The following is a 19,996-nucleotide window of genomic DNA, read 5'->3' as shown; positions in this document are numbered from 1 at the left end:
ATCAGAGGGGCGTAAGCAGACAAAAAATACAAAAACATGAATAAGATTGCACAAATTCATGCAAATTAAGGGCTGTTCACACCAAGGATGATAAAGATAACTATAAAGTTTTAATTCTATGAGAATAGGGAAGTCCCCACCACAACTCTAACTATAAGGCCCTGTACAGTAAGTCTGTAGGTCCGCAAGACCGCAAGTGCACGTGAAGTGTGCCATTTGGGACAGGGCCCAACAACACAGAGGAACAATATCACTGGTAGCACTTTCACAATAGTTTTTTCCAGCTAAAAATTGACAGCCAATCAGAATCAACCTGACTTTGAAGAGCTTGAGGATTTAAAGCAGCACGCAATTATAATAAAGAGAAAGTTAACATGGTTTGGTGTGGACTCTAATATAATTATCATTATAGGTATCGTTTTGGTGTGAACAGCCCTTTAGCCACCAACTCAAATGTAAAAATAGTTATGATTTTCAATGAGTGTGTTGATTAACTATATGCTTGCTAATGCAAAGCTCACTGCCATGATGCTGGGGTGTTGTGGGTTATGCAAAGCATTGGATAGGTTGCTAGTGTGATGCTATGTAGTCTCACGTAGCCAGACCTTCAGACTGGCGGCAGAAGGTCTGGGAACCATGGCCGCTTTGAATGGCCAAGGACCGCCCAAGAGGCCATGACTGACAGATAAAGCAACCAATCACATTTCGTTTTGTGCCACGTCATGTTTAGGGGCGTGGAAATGTGTAAAACTCTTGGACGTATTTTAAAGGTACGCCGCTAAATATTTCACATACTTATGAAAATGCAGCGTTTAGTTGATCCTGATAAGCGCTCATTGTCACAGTTATAAACATGACGGCTTTCTTCTAACATGAGTTGGGTTTGGCGTCACGGCATATTTGTTTCCAGGTGGAACATTAAAGAACGCATCTCCCGGAAATCCTGTATAATTCAACCAATCCAATGACGACTTCGAAACTCCCGAAGTGTTTCCAATTTTGTGTGCCTTATGCATCAAATGTTCAGCCAACGGTCCGTGGGCGTGACGTCTGAGGCTGAGACTAGCATGACGGCTTTCTTCTAACATGAGTTGGGTTTGGCGTCACGGCATATTTGTTTCCAGGTGGAACATTAAAGAACGCATCTCCCGGAAATCCTGTATAATTCAACCAATCCAATGACGACTTCGAAACTCCCGAAGTGTTTCCAATTTTGTGTGCCTTATGCATCAAATGTTCAGCCAACGGTCCGTGGGCGTGACGTCTGAGGCTGAGACTAGATGCTACATGGTTGCCAGGGTGTTCTGAGTGGTTGCTAGGTGGTTACTTGATGGCCCACTCTTAAAGGGGTCATAGGATGCTACATGCACTTTTACAAGTTGTTTGAACTGAAATGTGTGTTGGCAGTGTGTGTACACAACCACCCTATAATGATAAAAATCCACCCAGTGTTTTTTTTTATCTGGTTAAATGTTTTCCCCTTTCTCAAATCGAGCCGATCTCAGATGCCTGTCTGTGTGACATCACACAGACAGGCCCCTCCCACAATAGTTTGATTGACAGTATCGTTTCAGCATAGACTGGACTGGTGTCTTACCTTAGACCCACCCTGAGTGAGCTGTCATCAGCCTGCCATTGTTTCACCGCTGGAGCAGTTATAGACAAGAATGACTCCTAAGCGATTGAGGTGTTCTGTTGTTGGATGTAATAATGAACATCGCAGTCGTCATTTACTCTCGACATCTGAGCCGCTGAATTCGCAGTGAATTACATTGTTTCTGAAGGGAATGCGCCCCCGATCTACATAAATGCTTCTATGTTCGCGCAAATCATTCATGATCCAGCCTCATCTACAGAAGAAGTGAGTATAATGTTTTGTAATGAATCTTTGCATATCGCCTTTCCTAATAATGTGCTAATAAAAATGCTACAAAAACAGCTTGATTTGAAAAGAGCTGTTTTTGACAGGGTAAAAAAGGTGTTTTTACACTGCCATTGAGAAATTTTAACCAAACTATGTTACAGACTTTTCATTAAGACCCTAAAGAATCATATCAACTTGTGGAAAATGGGCATCCTATGACCCCTTTAATATTCTACACTAATTCTATTTTTAACCAATGTTTTTGTCCAATTTTCTAGTTTAAATATCTAAAAAAAAAATTAAATTAGATAAACTTATTGAAAAGCATCACTGCATATTAAATACATGTTTTCAGAGCATGCATCGGTAATACAGGTATATTTTGTTTTACAGCACTGGCAGTTTTTATCCACTTCTTTTAAGTATGAACGAGTTAAAAGCAAATGTTAAAAAAATAAATAAATCTGCCAGTGCAGTAAGATGAAATGCATTTAAATTCAAGATACTATGAATCTATAAAAACAAGTTTTGATATCTTATGCAGTGTTGCTTTTCAAATAAGTTTTTCGTTTCAAGGATTTTTTGAGAAAAAAAGGTCAATGTAGGATATTCTGATATTCTGTATTATTAGTCATATCTAGTAATATTTTTTTCCCTCTAAATGTTTGTTTTTTAGTAAATTGCATGGAGTAGCTAAAATGGTAAACATTATTCATTTCCCATTTAAGTGTGTATTCAAATGATGCATTAACATAGGGACCTTGACATTCCTCACACTAAAATATTGATTTCCTATGATCCACTGCAAATTCCTAATGGCGTAAAGCACCAGCTTGTTAGTATATAGGGAATTGTTGAGCACTGAGGGATGAATCCTATGAGTGAACAGACCCTGAGGGCAGACCCTAATGCACTTTGACCTCGAGTGAGGCCTGAGGAGCCAGCAATCACCTGTGTGTGAAGATTTCAAGCTGAACCTGAGAGGAAAAGCTACCTATTTAACCATTTGTTATCTTGTACAGTACGGATGCATGAGACTTACTGGTCACATCAGCTTCTATGTCAGCGAGCTTGAAGAGCGGGGTAACTTCGTCCAGGTAGATCTGGTATGCCTCTTTCTTGTGGCTGATGGGGTTCACGAAGACTTTGAGAGACTTGGGACGGTTCTTAAAACCTGCAGAGCAAAGAAAACAACAAAGAACGGGAAGATTCATCAATCCCCTTGTGTCACGAATCCCATGGGCATTCATTTAAGTGCTTGATACTCATCCAGTTTAGAGAAGTGCACATCTGTTAATGTGAGCCAAAGCCCCTGTCCTACATAATAATGATTTATTGTCGTGAGTTCAGCTTTTGTCTGCCACCCTTGCTGCAGAATGGCTCTCACACAGCATGAGTTCAGTCTCCATCGACTGAAAAGGTCAGATCAGTGTCTGTTGTTTACAGCGGCTGAACGTCTGCCAAGAATGAGGAGAAAGCTTAAATACATGCACCATGTAGGCTCGGCCTCTCTCTGCTTGCGTTTTTGTGGTGGGAGAAGTGGTTGACTGCTATGTGATATGTGCTTTTGATGAGTGATACCAATAACTAGAAAGTGGCATGGTCAATGCATTATATGTGAATATTATATAGGTACAAATTTGTACCCAGAATTGAGCTAAATCTGACAAAATTTCCCAAAACCTCCTTTTGGGAATGTCCTGATTTGTAATTAATTAATTGTAAAATGTTAGGTACTGTGTGGGTTAGGGTTAGGTTACAGTATTTATTTATTTATATATATATATATATATATATATATATATATATATATATATCTATCTAAATAAATAATACAAATAATATATGTATATATGTATTATAATAATTACTATTATTGCTATTATTATTATGATTTTTTTTTTTTTTTTTTTTTTAGGGTTTATTCCCTGCTTTTGCAAGAATAGAAGAGGTGCTTGATTTTGGTTATTCATTCATTCAGAGTGTTTTTAAGCTGCTCTTACAACAGGTCAGTCTGAGGACAAACAGTACAGTTTGACAGTTGCACCTGTTACTGTTGTCAATCCCAAACAGCAAATATGTCCACATGCACCTGGCCTACACTACCATTAAAACGTTTGGGGTCAGTAAAATATATATTTTTAATGTTTTAGAAAAAAGCCTCTTGTGTTCTCCAAATCTGCATTTAATTGATATAAAATACAATAATAACAGTAATAAAATTAAAAAATAAACGTTTTGTATTTTCATATATTATAAAACAAATTTATTTCTGTGATGCAAAGCTGAATTTTTTACATTACGCCAGTCGTCAGTGTCACATGATCCTTCAGAAATGATTCTGCTGACTTGCACCTCAAGAAACATTTCTTATTAATATCAATGTACTAAACAGCTGTGCTGTTTAATATTTATGTGGAAATTATTTTGTGTTATCTGTAATACTTTTTTTTCCAGGATTTGCCATCAATGTTTGATTTACTATTTTCTGTATTCCCTTCTTTGCAGAGAGAATCCAGTATTGAGTAACAGTGGATCATAATTAGCAGAAATTAGGGATCTGCTTTCTCTCCCGGCCTTTCTGGAGTGCCTGAGAACGATGGAAGCTAAGGTGAAGCTCAATGCTCTCTCTCCTTCCTCCATCATCTCCCTCATTACTCTAATCCGGCCCCTGAAGCTCTCGACCCTCGACCTGCTAACGAGCCGCTACCCTTGGCTTGCCCTCCGCCATACCCCCTGCTGACATCACAGCGCAAGAGTTCCAGGGGGTGCCCAAGGTCACAGTTCAAATAGACACAAAACGTGCACGAAAGTAGATGCAGGATGTGAGGTGGGGATGCTGGGGGGGATTTGGGATCTTGAAAGAAGGTTGCGAGTCTCGCTCAGCGTGGGGATGCTGATCCCATCTCCCACTATGTGGCTCTTGGGGGCCGCGGTGCTGGGATGATGGGGTCCACGCGGGGAGCAGGTGCAGGGGGGCGGCACCACCGCTGCTTTTATAGCTGTGAATGGGGCTCAGGAGGCTCAGTAACCCTCATCCTCACCGAGGGGGCTTCGAGCCCACCACACGACACATGAAAACAACGATCGTCTATTGCATCAGATTTAGGGGGCACATTTGCATCACCGTTTCATAAAGGTAGTTCAAAATATCCACACAAAAACTTGCTATATAGAGAGATTATTTTTAGTCTCTGATTTTTCCAAGAGACTCTCTGTTCCAAAACCTTGTGTGCTACCTATATAGACAGTATTATATCATAGTTACATGGCAATGGCTATGCTAAAAGTTAGGTAGCATAATTATACTGCCTTCTATGATGCATAATTTGTATGAGAGCAATCCCAGAATGCACTGCAGTGAACTCAGTGAAAAGATTGCTCACCAAAAAAAAGAGAGATGCTTATAAATGTATATATGTCAACTTTTATTGGCATATATACATTTATAAGTTTTATTATTTGTTTTATTTTTATATTTATTTATTTTGAAAATGTTTACCTTTATTTATTCATTTATCATTCATATTTATTATGAAAATGTTTGTTTATATTTTATTTTTAATTATGAGAATATTTAATTTTTAGTTTAAATTATGAAAATATATATATATTTATATTTTACTTGTCCTGATCACGTATAAGAAAAATATTAATACCCACACTAAAGTTTGCATCATCACAAAACAATTGATTGATTGATTCATTGATTGATTCATTGATTGATTGATTGATTGATTCATTCATTCATTGTTTCATTCCAGGAGTTATTCTCCTCTTTTGCAAGAATAGTATTGGTGCTTGACTTCAGTTATTTATTCAGTTTATTAGAGTTTATTGTATTTTTTTTATTAGCATATTACATTGTTAGCTTAGAAACATGCTAAGACCAAACTTGTATGTTAGAATGTTCCAAATCAGTTACGTATGAGGTTCTATTCCAGTTAGGATCCTGCCTTAGAAGTTAGCTGTCTATAGTCACAGTAGACAACAAGACAACTCATAAGATATTGGAACAGAGCCCTCATCTCTTATTAATTCATTACACTGAAACAGGAAACTGTGTTTCTGTTGTTTTAATGATCGTATCTGAGCTGGAGTTCAGGAGAAATCTAAACACCACAGAAGGGAGAGTGGGGACGTAGCCCGTCTGCATGCACGATACCGTGTTACTATGGCACATAATCCCATGTTTGTGCGAGTGATGCATGGTGGCTCCCAGGATCTCACTGAAAGACAATCCAGATGAAGGGGCCACACTCAGGTTTCGCCTCCATGAGTCCTGTTTGTGTTCCCGCAAAAGGCCACAGTGATTAGCAGCTTGAAAGAGACTTCAGCGTTCACACGTTAACTATAACTTTTCGGGGACACCAGATGACTCATCTAAATATTGTGTTGTATAATAAAGCTGCAAGAGATTTATTCCTATTTTTCGCTAAAAATGGGTGCATTTCACAAAAAAGTAATGTTATAAAAAGTAATAATAATAAGGTTTTTTTAATGGTAGCATTTGTTGTGCAGATTTTTTTTTTTTTTTTTTTTTTTAAATACACTCACAAAACAGACAGAAAAAATGTGATTAGCAGCTTGAAAGAGACTTCAGCGTTCACACGTTAACTATAACTTTTCGGGGACACCAGATGACTCATCTAAATATTGTGTTGTATAATAAAGCTGCAAGAGATTTATTCCTATTTTTCGCTAAAAATGTTATAAAAAGTAATAATAATAAGGTTTTTTTAATGGTAGCATTTGTTGTGCAGATTTTTTTTTTTTTTTTTTTTTAAATACACTCACAAAACAGACAGAAAAAAGCTGTCACTGGGACGTACCTTAAGGTACAAAAGCTGAAAAGTACATATTTGTAGCTTATATACCCCAAAATGGTACATGTTTGTAGACTTTAGGTACTAATATATGCTTTTAAGGAACGGGTAAATAAGGTACTATGTACCTTTTATCTTTTATGCATTAGGGTACATCCAGTGAAAGCTTTGTAACTTATTTTCTGAGAGTGTATATGACCTGGATGAAATATGACCTGGGCATGTTTTTGTTGACATTCACCCACATGTATTGTGCCCTTCATGTGAGCAAGTTGGTTCTGTTTGTCCTCTCAATAGCTTTGTAGTGACGTCCACATTTCAGACATGTGTCTCTGCCACCTGCGGACATTCCATGAGGTCAGCACGTTCTGCAGCGATGCAGTCGCCCTATGACTCAGAGGCTTAAGGCTGTTTTACCCCTGAGGGCTATCAAGACCGGCTAATGTCACCCAACACAGTAGCTACATCTGTCTCTGTCCAGCCCCCGTCTCAACGCACAGGGGGTGCTGATGGGAAAGGTAAAGAGCATCTGAATGGTGTGGCTGAGGGTCTCCCTGTGGAGAAGATGATTTGGCACAGGGGAGCACTTTTCCCATAATCAGGGGTAAATTACCTGAAAGCGGGGTCAGGTTACACATTGATTTCAAAGACAAACAAAGCCCCAGGACTGCCCGTAAACACTCGCCCACTGCGCTAGTGAGTGGACTGACCATGCGGTCCAGTCATGGTTTGATTGCAAGGCATCGATGCTTCATATTACAGTGTAGCGTTATTTGTGTGATAGCGAATTCACCCTGTTTTCTGGGTTATGTGCCGTGTAGAATTCAGAATGAGAATGCTTTTAAATTCCAAATAAATCATTTGATTTTAAATGCAAGGAAGTAGAATTAAAATAAATTGAAATTCATAACTCTGATTTTAACTAAAAAAGTTTATCAAGTCAAACTTTAAGATGTATAGGCTTTTCTTAGATAGATAGATAGATAGATAGATAGATAGATAGATAGATAGATAGATAGATAGATAGATAGATAGATAGATAGATAGATAGATAGATAGATAGATAGATAGATAGACGGACGGACGGACGGACGGACAGACAGACAGATAGATGTCTGAGTCAGAATGGGTTCTGAAAGGGCTTAGAGAAATTCGGTTAGGGATTTGTAAAATAAGTTGTAATTTTTATACAATTAACAGTATGTTGATTTGGCCAAGCCCAGTTAAAAAGGCACACAGAGTACAAGAGAGTCGCAACGTACATAACACAGCCATCAAACTGCACTTAAGTAACCCATAAACCGTTCCACTCGCAGAGCCCACAATACCCAAACAGGCTTTCTGGGGTGCACAGAATATTTGCTAATCCTCAAGAACAGATGTCTTATTTTTGCCCTGAAATCCCTGGCTGGCTGGCTGACTGGCGAGGGGAGTGAGCCCTCCAACAGATAAGCCCAGATTGGGGCCTTGCAGTGGGAAAGGTCAGGATCGGAGAAGAGCTGGATCCGGCAGGCCCGAGGGGAGGTAAGAGATCTGGGGGCTATACAGGAGATGGAATGGGAGAGAGAAAAAGAGTGTCACTGTCCTGTCCCGCTTTCCTACCGGCCGTGAGATCTCCATACGGGGGACGAGTGCTTCGACATTTCCTTAGATCCTCTGCCAAGAATGGAGCATCTGGCATGGTGTCAGGGACTGGCATTAGCGCGCATTAGCAGTGGGGGAGACCCAGCCCTCTCCAGATTTGTCCCCTCCAGCAGGGGCATCACCAGGCAGGAGCTGCTCCAACCACTAGACAAGGTGGGGAACTGCGGTGGAGGTTTGGGCTTCAAATCAATACACTTGCTTTCATTGGAACAATTAATTCACACAGGCACCATATAATGAGATGAACAGAGATGCTCAGAGAATAAAATTAAGCGTGTAATGCATTCAATTAATTATTCCATGTTAAAACATGGGACGCACATGCATATTGTTCAATTAGAGCCATTGTAGTTCTTGGTGTGGACAATAACACCTTTCCTAATATTAGCCAGAGAGGGGGGAAAACAGCACCATGTGTTAGGTGCCTCCATTATGTCTGCATACACGTCTATCTGGGGGCGGGTGTGACAGACAGAGAAATGGGGAAGATCCACTGGGAATACGCAGAAAAAAAATCCACAAAGCACTCGGTGAAAGTGATACTGCAGTCGTACCTACAGCAGAGCCCACAGGAGCATCTGTCCACCCTGTGAAGTCCTGACAGAGCCCCAGATACACGATGGCGTTTAGGGATGGGAATCTTTAGGCACCTCAAGATTTGATTTGATTTTGACACTTTCAAAAGAAATTCAGTTACACTTTATTTTACAGTATGTGCACTTACCCAAGTAAGTACTGGGTAATAACTACATGGGTTAAGGTTAGGTTTAGGGGTAGGTTCAGGGTTAGTACCTAGTTATTACCCAGTTATTGTAATTGCTATAATAAGTACATAGTATGTAGATGCGGAACAGGACTGTAAAATAAAGTTCCAAAGTACCAAAATTTCAGTGCAAAAATTTTACCTTTAGTGTTACAACAGCGTGTCACTGGGGCAGTACCCTAAAAGGGATACCTTTGTACCTTATTTACCCCCAAAGTGTTCATTGTATGACTATACACCTTTTAGGGGTAGATAAGATACAAAGTTCTCCCTTTAAGGTTACTGCCCAAGTGATACGTTGTTGTAACCCCAAAGGTATAAGGGTGCAATAAACAGTTTAACAAATCTAACAGTTTCTGAGCAATTCTTAAACTTTCACTGCAAAAAGGAAAATTACTTTAAAAATATAGTCTATATAGTCTGTAAATTAAAAAAAAAATGTTCAGGTCAAATCTTTATAATAAGTTGAATTTGCCTGAGAAGAAATGATGCAAAAGACATTTAGACTTATTTTCATAGATTGTACCTTGTATACTTTGTATTACTACACTGGCAGATTTTTTAAATTGTTTTATTTATAATCAAACTAAAACCAAGTGGGAAAAAATCAGTAAGACAAAATATAATAATATTTGAGATATTACCACAAATCGTGATATACATTGTCCAGATACCTTTTTATGTTCGTTCAAGGATTTTTAAATATTGTAATTGTAAAACAGGACTTAAATACTCACTAAAGATAGGATTTTTTTGCAGTGCTGTCCATTCGCATCTTGTTTTCTGAAGTTGTGTATGACCATGATCAACTTTTAAGTGAAGCCTAAGTAAATACACTGATGTTCTACATTAAACATAATTCCTTTAAATCTGTCACTGTGGACCTGAACTTAAACTTTAACAATTTTTTGTCTTTAATGTAAACAGGATCAAAGCAAGCAACTCTAACCAGCATATAAACAGAGTTTGGGCTGGTCAGAAAACATCAGCTGAAGTAAGAGCGCTCCGGTCAATAAGATACACAGATTGATCTGTTTCCTAGGAGCCAAGGGGAAAGAGTCACCATGGATACGCAGAGGTTGACTTAATGGAAACCCTGTTAATGTGTAACATTATCCACTCAGCTATCGAGCTATTGTACATCAGCTCATGTAAATGCCACGCAAGCTCAGCCAAAGGCCCAGCTTCCTTCAAATTCTGGACGCATTTTTTAAATCGCGTTCCGAGGGAGATTTTGCTTCCCCTATTATCTTGTTAAACAACTCAAAGCAATTTCATGCGTGGCGCACAATAGCAACTGTTGTGCTTTATGCCAAATGCACATATGAATTCAGATAGGTCACAAAAGCCTTTGGAGGAATGAGATGGACCCGGTGCTCGACCCTTGAGTTCTCTCCTCTCTCTGTTTGTCTTTTCTCCTTGCATTAGGGCTACAACAATAAAGTCCAGCTTGACGCAGGAGTGTGACCATGCGCTTTGACAAGAGCACCAAGAGCACATTATGTGTCCGGAGTGGAGCGCGGAGGCTTCCCGGGCTCTGATTGACCCGCCAAGACTAATCTTTCAAAAGAGGGTTTAAGGACACAAGGAGTCTATTCCAGTTCAACTCAACGACCACGTTGGACCCAAGTAGACTGTAGTACAGGTGCTACTATTGTTCCTGGCCGTCTCCCCACACGTTTGGTCTGTGGCCTGGCCCGACCGCTCGCTCTCTGACCGCAGGGTTTAATCTGTCAGCTGGGCGGCCGCACCTCATGTGTCAGCACACATCACATGGCTTGTCAGAAAACCATGGTGATGCTGCAGACGGCATTCAGAGCTCACCTTGAATAAAATCACACCAGGGATTGAGGGTCTTGGGGGGGGGGTTTGGACCATTCACCTTTTGTGCTGAGTGTCAGCTGGGACACACCCTCCATTGTGCCGCCTCCCTGGGAAACACCACTGTAACAGGTGAGCACCCCTGTAATCCAGAGTGCCCGCTTCCCCCCCCTCGGGCAGAATGATTCTGCAGCACTCCCTTAACTGCCAATAAAATAACAGAGATAATCCAGCTATGGAAAACATGCATCTATGTGTGTGTGAGAGCATGTGCATGAGATGCAGGGGGTGGGGTGGACGTTTCCACGAGGACCAAACAAACTGCCATGCTTTATTAACAACTGTATGTGTTTGTGACGGTATAAATATGTAGCACATGACAGCTGTGCTGCTGCTTATCAGAACCTGGAGAAGGAAAGACATGGGCCCTAATCAATGTTGCTTTATTACATCTATAGGAGAGAGAATGTACTGAAGTATAGATTCATCATGGCCCAAAATGGTTGAAATCTTTCATTTACACTGTAAAAATCTAAATATTGCTGATTTAAATAATCAGATCTTACAAAAAAAAAATTCTCATAATTTTAGAAGAACTCAAATTATTTTGAGTGATTTCGTCATAGTTCTGGAGTTTAGTAAAACAATTTTTTTAAGAACCATGTGATGCACAACTCTACTGAATGTGAAGCGTGAAAAGTAAAGACCTTTTCTTTCTTTTTCAGCCATTTGTATGTTTACTTGAGCTTTAATACTGTGGCTGCAATCAAAAAAGCATACTATCATTATACTCTTACTATTTCTGCCTTTGCTATTGCTAATATACTATTTGGAATGGTATACTACTATGCTAATATGCTATTCCTGCACACTACTCAAACTTGAATCATCATCATAAAAATATAATATAAAAATATTTTTATTAGCAACATATCTCATATCTGTCAAATGACCTTCCTTAGGTTAGAGGGAAAAAATGTGATAATGCAAGTTAATGCAAGTGTTTGTTTGTTTTCTAATTGCTCTTGTAATTCTGTTTGGTTAGTATCGCTGAAATTACATCAGCTGTAAATTAATTATTCAGTAAAAACCTGTTTATTATTTGATCTGCACTGCAAAAAAATCCTAATCTTGATTTAATCTTTCAGTTGAAATATCTAAAACTCCTTACATTTACATCCAAAGCACATTGCATCGGATATTAAGTATTGTGATATAAAGTGTTTTCACTCAAAATACAATCGTACCAAGATACAAACTATGAAAACAAGTCTAAATATCTGATGCAGAAGTAAAAAAGTTAATTTATGTTATTTTAAGAATTAAGTTTTAGATATTTTCACTGAAAATTAATCTAATTAAGAAGTTTTTTTTTTTTTGCTGTGTAAAGTGTGGCTATTTTTCTAGGTGGACACAATTCCTATGAGAGGAAAATTACCAAGTTTACCAGCAAAGGCATGAAGATAGAAGACTGGATGTAAATTTACATATAGACAAGATCCATAAGAGATTCTAATTTTATGCCAACACATATACGGTTTAAATCTACAGGCTATATACTTTTTTTTAAAAACTGTATTTTAATGGTTTTGAAATATCTTAACACACCTCCACTGTAAAACACCACAATGAATCTCATCTTTGTGTATTCATTTTTCTCCTCGCAGCACTAAATAAGCATGTCCTCTCTCCTCTGGGCTCCCTCAAGGCATATTCTTTAATTATGTTAATTAATTCATGTTCTACCCGAAGTACATGCAGCCCTCACTCACAATTACCCACAGAAAGCCAGCATTTAAATCTTTAAAGGGCTACAGCTCAGAAACACTTTTGTGCGAAGAAGTTACAAGGCCAAAGTCTTAGCAAGGGTTCACTGAGGTGGGGGAGGGGTTTGACAGTATAAAGTTGTGAGGCCTGGACAATCCCTCCCAAATTCCCAGTGAGTAATGCACCGTCTGAGCACTGCTGCTGTTACATCGCCTCTTATTCAGTGCTGTAACTGAAATTCCAAGGATTAGCAGGCATTAATACAGCATTATGACTAGGCCCTCATCGGACAAAAACACTTTCCAGAGATTTCCCCCAAACTCATATCTCATATCTAATCCGGTTTTAAATATAGCCTACTACTTGTATGGTGTCCAGTATTTAATGTATGTGGGACGCACAGCGGGCAAAGAAGGATTTCTGAAATTGAACGTCCAGCCTAATTGTGATGCTAGATTAAATCAGAGAAAATGTGCAACACTGCATTGTCTGAAGACCGGGATTACCAGAGATTACGCATGCTCATTTTCACAAAGGCATGCTCAATGCTCATTTAGCTGACGAAGGAAGTTTATACTAAATCATTTTGTTGGTCCTCGGGAGAGTCTCAGACGGGCTTTTACTGAATCCCCCACTATTAAATCTCCTCCTTGCATCCTTCCCCCCGGTTTTCGAGAACCGGAGAACGAAGAGATCTGACGCATTTGGAAGGACACCTGTCTCCCTGCACGCACAGCGAAGCACTAGGCAGGCCGCTGGCCCGTCTTGGCAGTGAACGCTAGCGAGTGGAGCACAGATAATTACAAACTCCAGGGAGGCCGTAGGACCAACCTGTTCCTCTAGTCTGATCCAGCAGGTCCTTGCAGCCAGCACACCACGTCTTTCAAGACCCCCTCCGACCCCCCCTTCAGGCACACCACACAATGATACGGTCATCACACAAAATAAATGGTGCCCCTCGGCTCTCTCAACAACAGTACCTTATAATCCAGTCCGTGGAGTTTATTCATGACTTTTTTGTGTAGCCAGGATGTCGCTGACACACCTTGAACATTATTTCACATCATATTTGTAGGTCTTATGCATACTTGAGAAATCATTTAATTGTGATAGAAAGGCTCTGTTCCAAAACCTAATGAGCGAGTCTAATGCTCTACATAGGCAGCTCAAATAGCTCTCCTCATGCAAAGGACTAACTTGATCTGAGTTTGGTGTTCACATGTTGCTAAACTAATAAACAGTTCTCTAATAAGCATAAAAATACTCTGTCTCGTAAGATTTTTTTATGTTTTTGACTAAATCTGTTATGCTCACCAAAGGCTGCATTTATTTGATCCCAGTAAGACACACTGTAAAAAATTATTGTGATTTTAACAGTAAAAGACTAAAAATGCTAAAGTAAAAACCTGTTAACTGGTTAACAGTAAGTTTCCATACTATATTCGGTGAATAAATGTAATTACATTTAATGTAATTTTACAGTAAAATACTGTTAAAAATACGGTTTTTGGAAGTGAAAAAGAAAAAGTCATTGTATAATTTACAGTGAAAAACCGTAAATTGACACTCCCAGAATTCCCTGCATGACACTCCATATTTGATGTTTTTTTTGTTGAAATAACATGTTTCTTAGTTTTTTCTTATCAGTTGTGTATATTATGGTTTAATCTTACATCTCATGTTGTTAAATTAATGTTTATTGCATTATTTCAGTATCATGTGTGTCACCATGATGGTGTTTAGTGTTTCTGTGAATGACACTGTGCACCTTCTATATATAAGTATTGCCCTCTTCAGCTCCTAGAAAAGCTGTTCATCACCTGTTTTTGGTGGTTATCAGTGCATTACAATGGTTCAAAACAGATATTAGTACTTCAATATGTTGGTTTATTAGCATTACATCAGTTAATGAAATGCGGTATTTTATTGTGAATTTAAGTTAAGTCTGTAAAACCTAAAATGTTGCTACCATATTTTTTACGGTGAAGTTCTGGCAAACACAGCTGCCGGTATTTTACCGTAAAAGTCACAGATTTTTTTTGCAGTGCACAGTAAAATTGTAAAATAATATTGCAATTTAAAATAATTGTTTTCTATTTGAATATATTTTAAAAATGAATTTATTCCTGTGATGCAATGCTGAATTTTCAGCAGCCATTACTCCAGTCAGTTCAGTGTCACATGATCCTTCAGAAATAATTCTAATGTGCTGATTTGTTGCTCAAGAAATCATCAATTTTGAAAACAGTTAAGCTGTTAAATGTTTTGCTAGAACCGTCTTTAGTGTCACTTTTGATCAATTTAATGCATCCTTGCTGAAAAAAAAACATTTATAAAAAAAAAAAAAAATCTTACTGACCTCAAACTTTTGAGCTATAGTGAGCATTGCACGCAAACATATTGGGTAAAATGGTTAATATTTTTATTAGATGGTTTATATTTAAACTAGATTAATCAAAGTTGTTGTAAGTATTTCCCTCACTTTCTCCGTCATTTAGGATATATTTGTTTCTCATCAGTGCATTATGAGATTGCCTTCACTGCAAAGGATACATGCTGCCACAGAATTCGGCATAAAAAGTATCTTAGAAGACAGCATAATTAACGCTGCCTACCTCTTGAGGTAACCTTGAATCAAGAGCGCACTTGCTACACTCACTAGGTTTAGGAACAGAGTAATTGTCTCCAATTCATTACTGGGTTGGGCAATCTTCATTCAATAAATGTCAGCAAACACAATAAAATATAAAGTGAAGCAAATGTTGACCAGGTTAATGTTTGCACATCATAAAATTCACTGAAGCTCCAAGATAAAAGAATTCTAAAATGCCTAATGTTTGAGTTGTGATTTAATTTTTTTCAGTGTATAGTAGATGCTGAGCTGCTTTGGTGTGTGAACATACCGCTGAGGATTTCTTTGAGGCTTTTGAACCAAATCTCAGTGGTCCGCACTGAGGATATTGAGGTGGATGGCATGTTCCTTGAGTTTGAGCCCTTTCTTCTTGCACTGGAAGAGTGTGATGCCCAGCAGAGTTCCACCCATCTGCTGCCCCGCAGAGCGTCGCCGCTTTACCTTCACAGCAAACACGTCCTTAAGCTCCAAATACTCTTCCTGCTTCTTCACATCATGGTCAGCTAAAGCAAACACACAAGAGACATTTAAAAGTCATATACATGTTTTCCTTCCTGACCACTTGTAATGGGTTTTAGTGTTATGTGTTCAACTGCCAAAATGGTACGTGTAAATATGATTTACTAAAAATATTACACCTTATTTCAGTTTGGCTCTTTATGTTGACTTCGTTGACTTCAGCACTTGAGAATTAAATGGATTTAAAGGGATAGTTCAACCCCCAAAAAATCATTTGTAAGTTTGAAATACAGTTTTAAAAAATATATTTTAATATATTTTTAAAATGTATTTATTCTTGCAATGGCATGTCTTCAGCCTTCAGTGTCACATGAGCTTTCCGAAATCATTCTAATATGCTAATTTGATGCTATATAATATTTTTTGCAGAAACTGATGCATTTTTTCAGAATTCTCTGATGCATAGAAAGTTACAGCATTTATTTGAAGTAAGATTTTTAACTATGTAAAAGTCTTTACTGTCACTTTTGACCATGCTAATTAAAAGTATTATGTTCATCACCTGTTTTTGGTGGTTATCAGTGCATTACAATGGTTCAAAACAGATATTAGTACTTCAATATGTTGGTTTATTAGCATTACATCAGTTAATGAAATGCGGTATTTTATTGTGAATTTAAGTTAAGTCTGTAAAACCTAAAATGTTGCTACCATATTTTTTACGGTGAAGTTCTGGCAAACACAGCTGCCGGTATTTTACCGTAAAAGTCACAGATTTTTTTTGCAGTGCACAGTAAAATTGTAAAATAATATTGCAATTTAAAATAATTGTTTTCTATTTGAATATATTTTAAAAATGAATTTATTCCTGTGATGCAATGCTGAATTTTCAGCAGCCATTACTCCAGTCAGTTCAGTGTCACATGATCCTTCAGAAATAATTCTAATGTGCTGATTTGTTGCTCAAGAAATCATCAATTTTGAAAACAGTTAAGCTGTTAAATGTTTTGCTAGAACCGTCTTTAGTGTCACTTTTGATCAATTTAATGCATCCTTGCTGAAAAAAAAACATTTATAAAAAAAAAAAAAATCTTACTGACCTCAAACTTTTGAGCTATAGTGAGCATTGCACGCAAACATATTGGGTAAAATGGTTAATATTTTTATTAGATGGTTTATATTTAAACTAGATTAATCAAAGTTGTTGTAAGTATTTCCCTCACTTTCTCCGTCATTTAGGATATATTTGTTTCTCATCAGTGCATTATGAGATTGCCTTCACTGCAAAGGATACATGCTGCCACAGAATTCGGCATAAAAAGTATCTTAGAAGACAGCATAATTAACGCTGCCTACCTCTTGAGGTAACCTTGAATCAAGAGCGCACTTGCTACACTCACTAGGTTTAGGAACAGAGTAATTGTCTCCAATTCATTACTGGGTTGGGCAATCTTCATTCAATAAATGTCAGCAAACACAATAAAATATAAAGTGAAGCAAATGTTGACCAGGTTAATGTTTGCACATCATAAAATTCACTGAAGCTCCAAGATAAAAGAATTCTAAAATGCCTAATGTTTGAGTTGTGATTTAATTTTTTTCAGTGTATAGTAGATGCTGAGCTGCTTTGGTGTGTGAACATACCGCTGAGGATTTCTTTGAGGCTTTTGAACCAAATCTCAGTGGTCCGCACTGAGGATATTGAGGTGGATGGCATGTTCCTTGAGTTTGAGCCCTTTCTTCTTGCACTGGAAGAGTGTGATGCCCAGCAGAGTTCCACCCATCTGCTGCCCCGCAGAGCGTCGCCGCTTTACCTTCACAGCAAACACGTCCTTAAGCTCCAAATACTCTTCCTGCTTCTTCACATCATGGTCAGCTAAAGCAAACACACAAGAGACATTTAAAAGTCATATACATGTTTTCCTTCCTGACCACTTGTAATGGGTTTTAGTGTTATGTGTTCAACTGCCAAAATGGTACGTGTAAATATGATTTACTAAAAATATTACACCTTATTTCAGTTTGGCTCTTTATGTTGACTTCGTTGACTTCAGCACTTGAGAATTAAATGGATTTAAAGGGATAGTTCAACCCCCAAAAAATCATTTGTAAGTTTGAAATACAGTTTTAAAAAATATATTTTAATATATTTTTAAAATGTATTTATTCTTGCAATGGCATGTCTTCAGCCTTCAGTGTCACACGAGCTTTCCGAAATCATTCTAATATGCTAATTTGATGCTATATAATATTTTTTGCAGAAACTGATGCATTTTTTCAGAATTCTCTGATGCATAGAAAGTTACAGCATTTATTTGAAGTAAGATTTTTAACTATGTAAAAGTCTTTACTGTCACTTTTGACCATGCTAATTAAAAGTATTAATTTCTTCCAAATCTTACTGACCCTTACAAACTTTTGAACTGTTTTTTCCCATTCAATAAAGATCAGGGGGGCTCCAAAACAACATCAGACCCATTTGACTTTCATTGTATGGACAAAATTTGTTTAAAATTTCTTCTTTGCAACAACATTTGTTGATGGCAATTTAAATTTTTTTGGTGAACTGTTCTTCTACGAGAACCAAAACAAACAACAAAATAAAGTTTCAATACCCCAGCGTTACATTGGGCTGCAACCTTCCTGTTCTCTCCTGACCCCCCACTGTAAACGATTACCCAGAGGCAAACTCCAATTAAACCACTCTGAAATCTGTCGCCGAGCCTCAAGATGGACCGAGTTGTATAGCTGCCTCTCTAAATGACAGTCTCTCTCCTCGTGTGAAAGCCTTTCTTCATTAGGAGCATCCCAAGCCGCACCTCTGCGTTTCAGAACATTAACTACCCTCTCACATTACTGCACAGGACACCCACCGCCATCTGTTCCCACTCAGGCTTCTGCTCGAACCTCTCTATACCTCCACCACTCTATTTATTTAATTCCAAAGCTTCGTTTCATTGTGGTCACTCTACAGAAACCCCGAGTCAATTGAATTAGTGGGAATAGGAGATAATCTCTCCCGGCAGAGTCATTTTCTTTATTTGTCACTGATTTTGTCAATGATGAAGTTTTACTGTGAAAATAATAGTGATAATGTTCAAATGTTGCTATAGAGAAACTGACTTTCAAAAATAAGCTAAAATAATAAAATGATGATTTAACTGTAAGACAGCCACAGTAGTTCCAGGCTTCTCTATGAGGATGATATTGAAATACTTAATAATAACAGTGAAACAGACAAATAAACAGCAATAAACCTTATTCCTTCAACTCTGAAATCATGGGATATGTTGTCTATTAACTTACAACACTCCAGATTCTCCCTCACTGTAGAGGGAGTCCCGCAGAGTATGCCACACTAGAGGAATGGCATTAGTGAAAAGTAAATTAAATGCAGGGCACAGGCAATACAGTTTGCACATTCCTGTCAGGGCAGCTTGATGGATGTAGCAGAACTGTGTTTATTGACACAACACCTCCATGTTTCATAAGGCCATCCGTCATACAGTCACACCGTTTTTTCAAGACCTGTGTCGGGGCAAAGAGCGGTGGTAAAGCATGGCTTTCCCCTGACTGCCCACTCTAGAAGTCTGTTGGTGGATTTTACTTCCTTTTGTTTCATCCTGTACAGGTTTCTTTGTGGTCATTTGATTACATAATGTGAAGTGGTTAAAGAAGAGGACACTTGAATGAAAACTAGAATGAAAGTAATTTAAAGCATTGAGATGGGAGTCACAGTCATGGTGATTAGACATTGATTAAACTGATGAGACATCATTGCTAGTGCACACACACATATATCCTCCTCTGTGCTTTTGTTCCAGTGTGAGCTTTTTACGGAGCAAATTTACTATACCAAGCAGTTGAGTAACCTAACCGCAAGTACAGTGTTTTCTATAATTAAAAATAACTTCAAAACATGCTTGTCAATCTAAAAGCTACTCGTAAGCTAAAGTAGTTAAAGCTGCAGTCCGTAACTTTTTTTGGTTAAAAATGATCCAAAATCAACATTTGAGCAAGTACATAACGAGCCAGTGTTCAAAACTATCGCCTTACTTTAGCCCGATTCACAACGGTTAGCTTATAATAATGTTTTCTAATTTGAGTGCTACGGGTAGGTTTTCGCTAGAAATTCGAGCATGGCGCTGCGTCATTACGTCACGTCTGTAAACATAAAGAAGTTGTCCCGGCTACTAGGCTATCGCATGTGAGGATCCTGC

The 19,996-nt window shown here is 38.2% G+C and overlaps 1 pseudogene; it reads right to left on the bottom strand.

The window, feature by feature from the left end:
- LOC107601608 (ceramide kinase-like protein) overlaps positions 1–19,996 on the bottom strand; it is a 59,896-nt pseudogene that overhangs the window by 18,830 nt on the left and 21,070 nt on the right.

This window comes from Sinocyclocheilus grahami, unplaced genomic scaffold (assembly GCF_001515645.1).
Source record: "Sinocyclocheilus grahami isolate Dianchi unplaced genomic scaffold, SAMN03320097.WGS_v1.1 scaffold308.1, whole genome shotgun sequence".
Lineage (NCBI taxonomy): Eukaryota > Metazoa > Chordata > Actinopteri > Cypriniformes > Cyprinidae > Sinocyclocheilus > Sinocyclocheilus grahami.
This window is presented reverse-complemented; position numbering and strand designations above follow the sequence as displayed.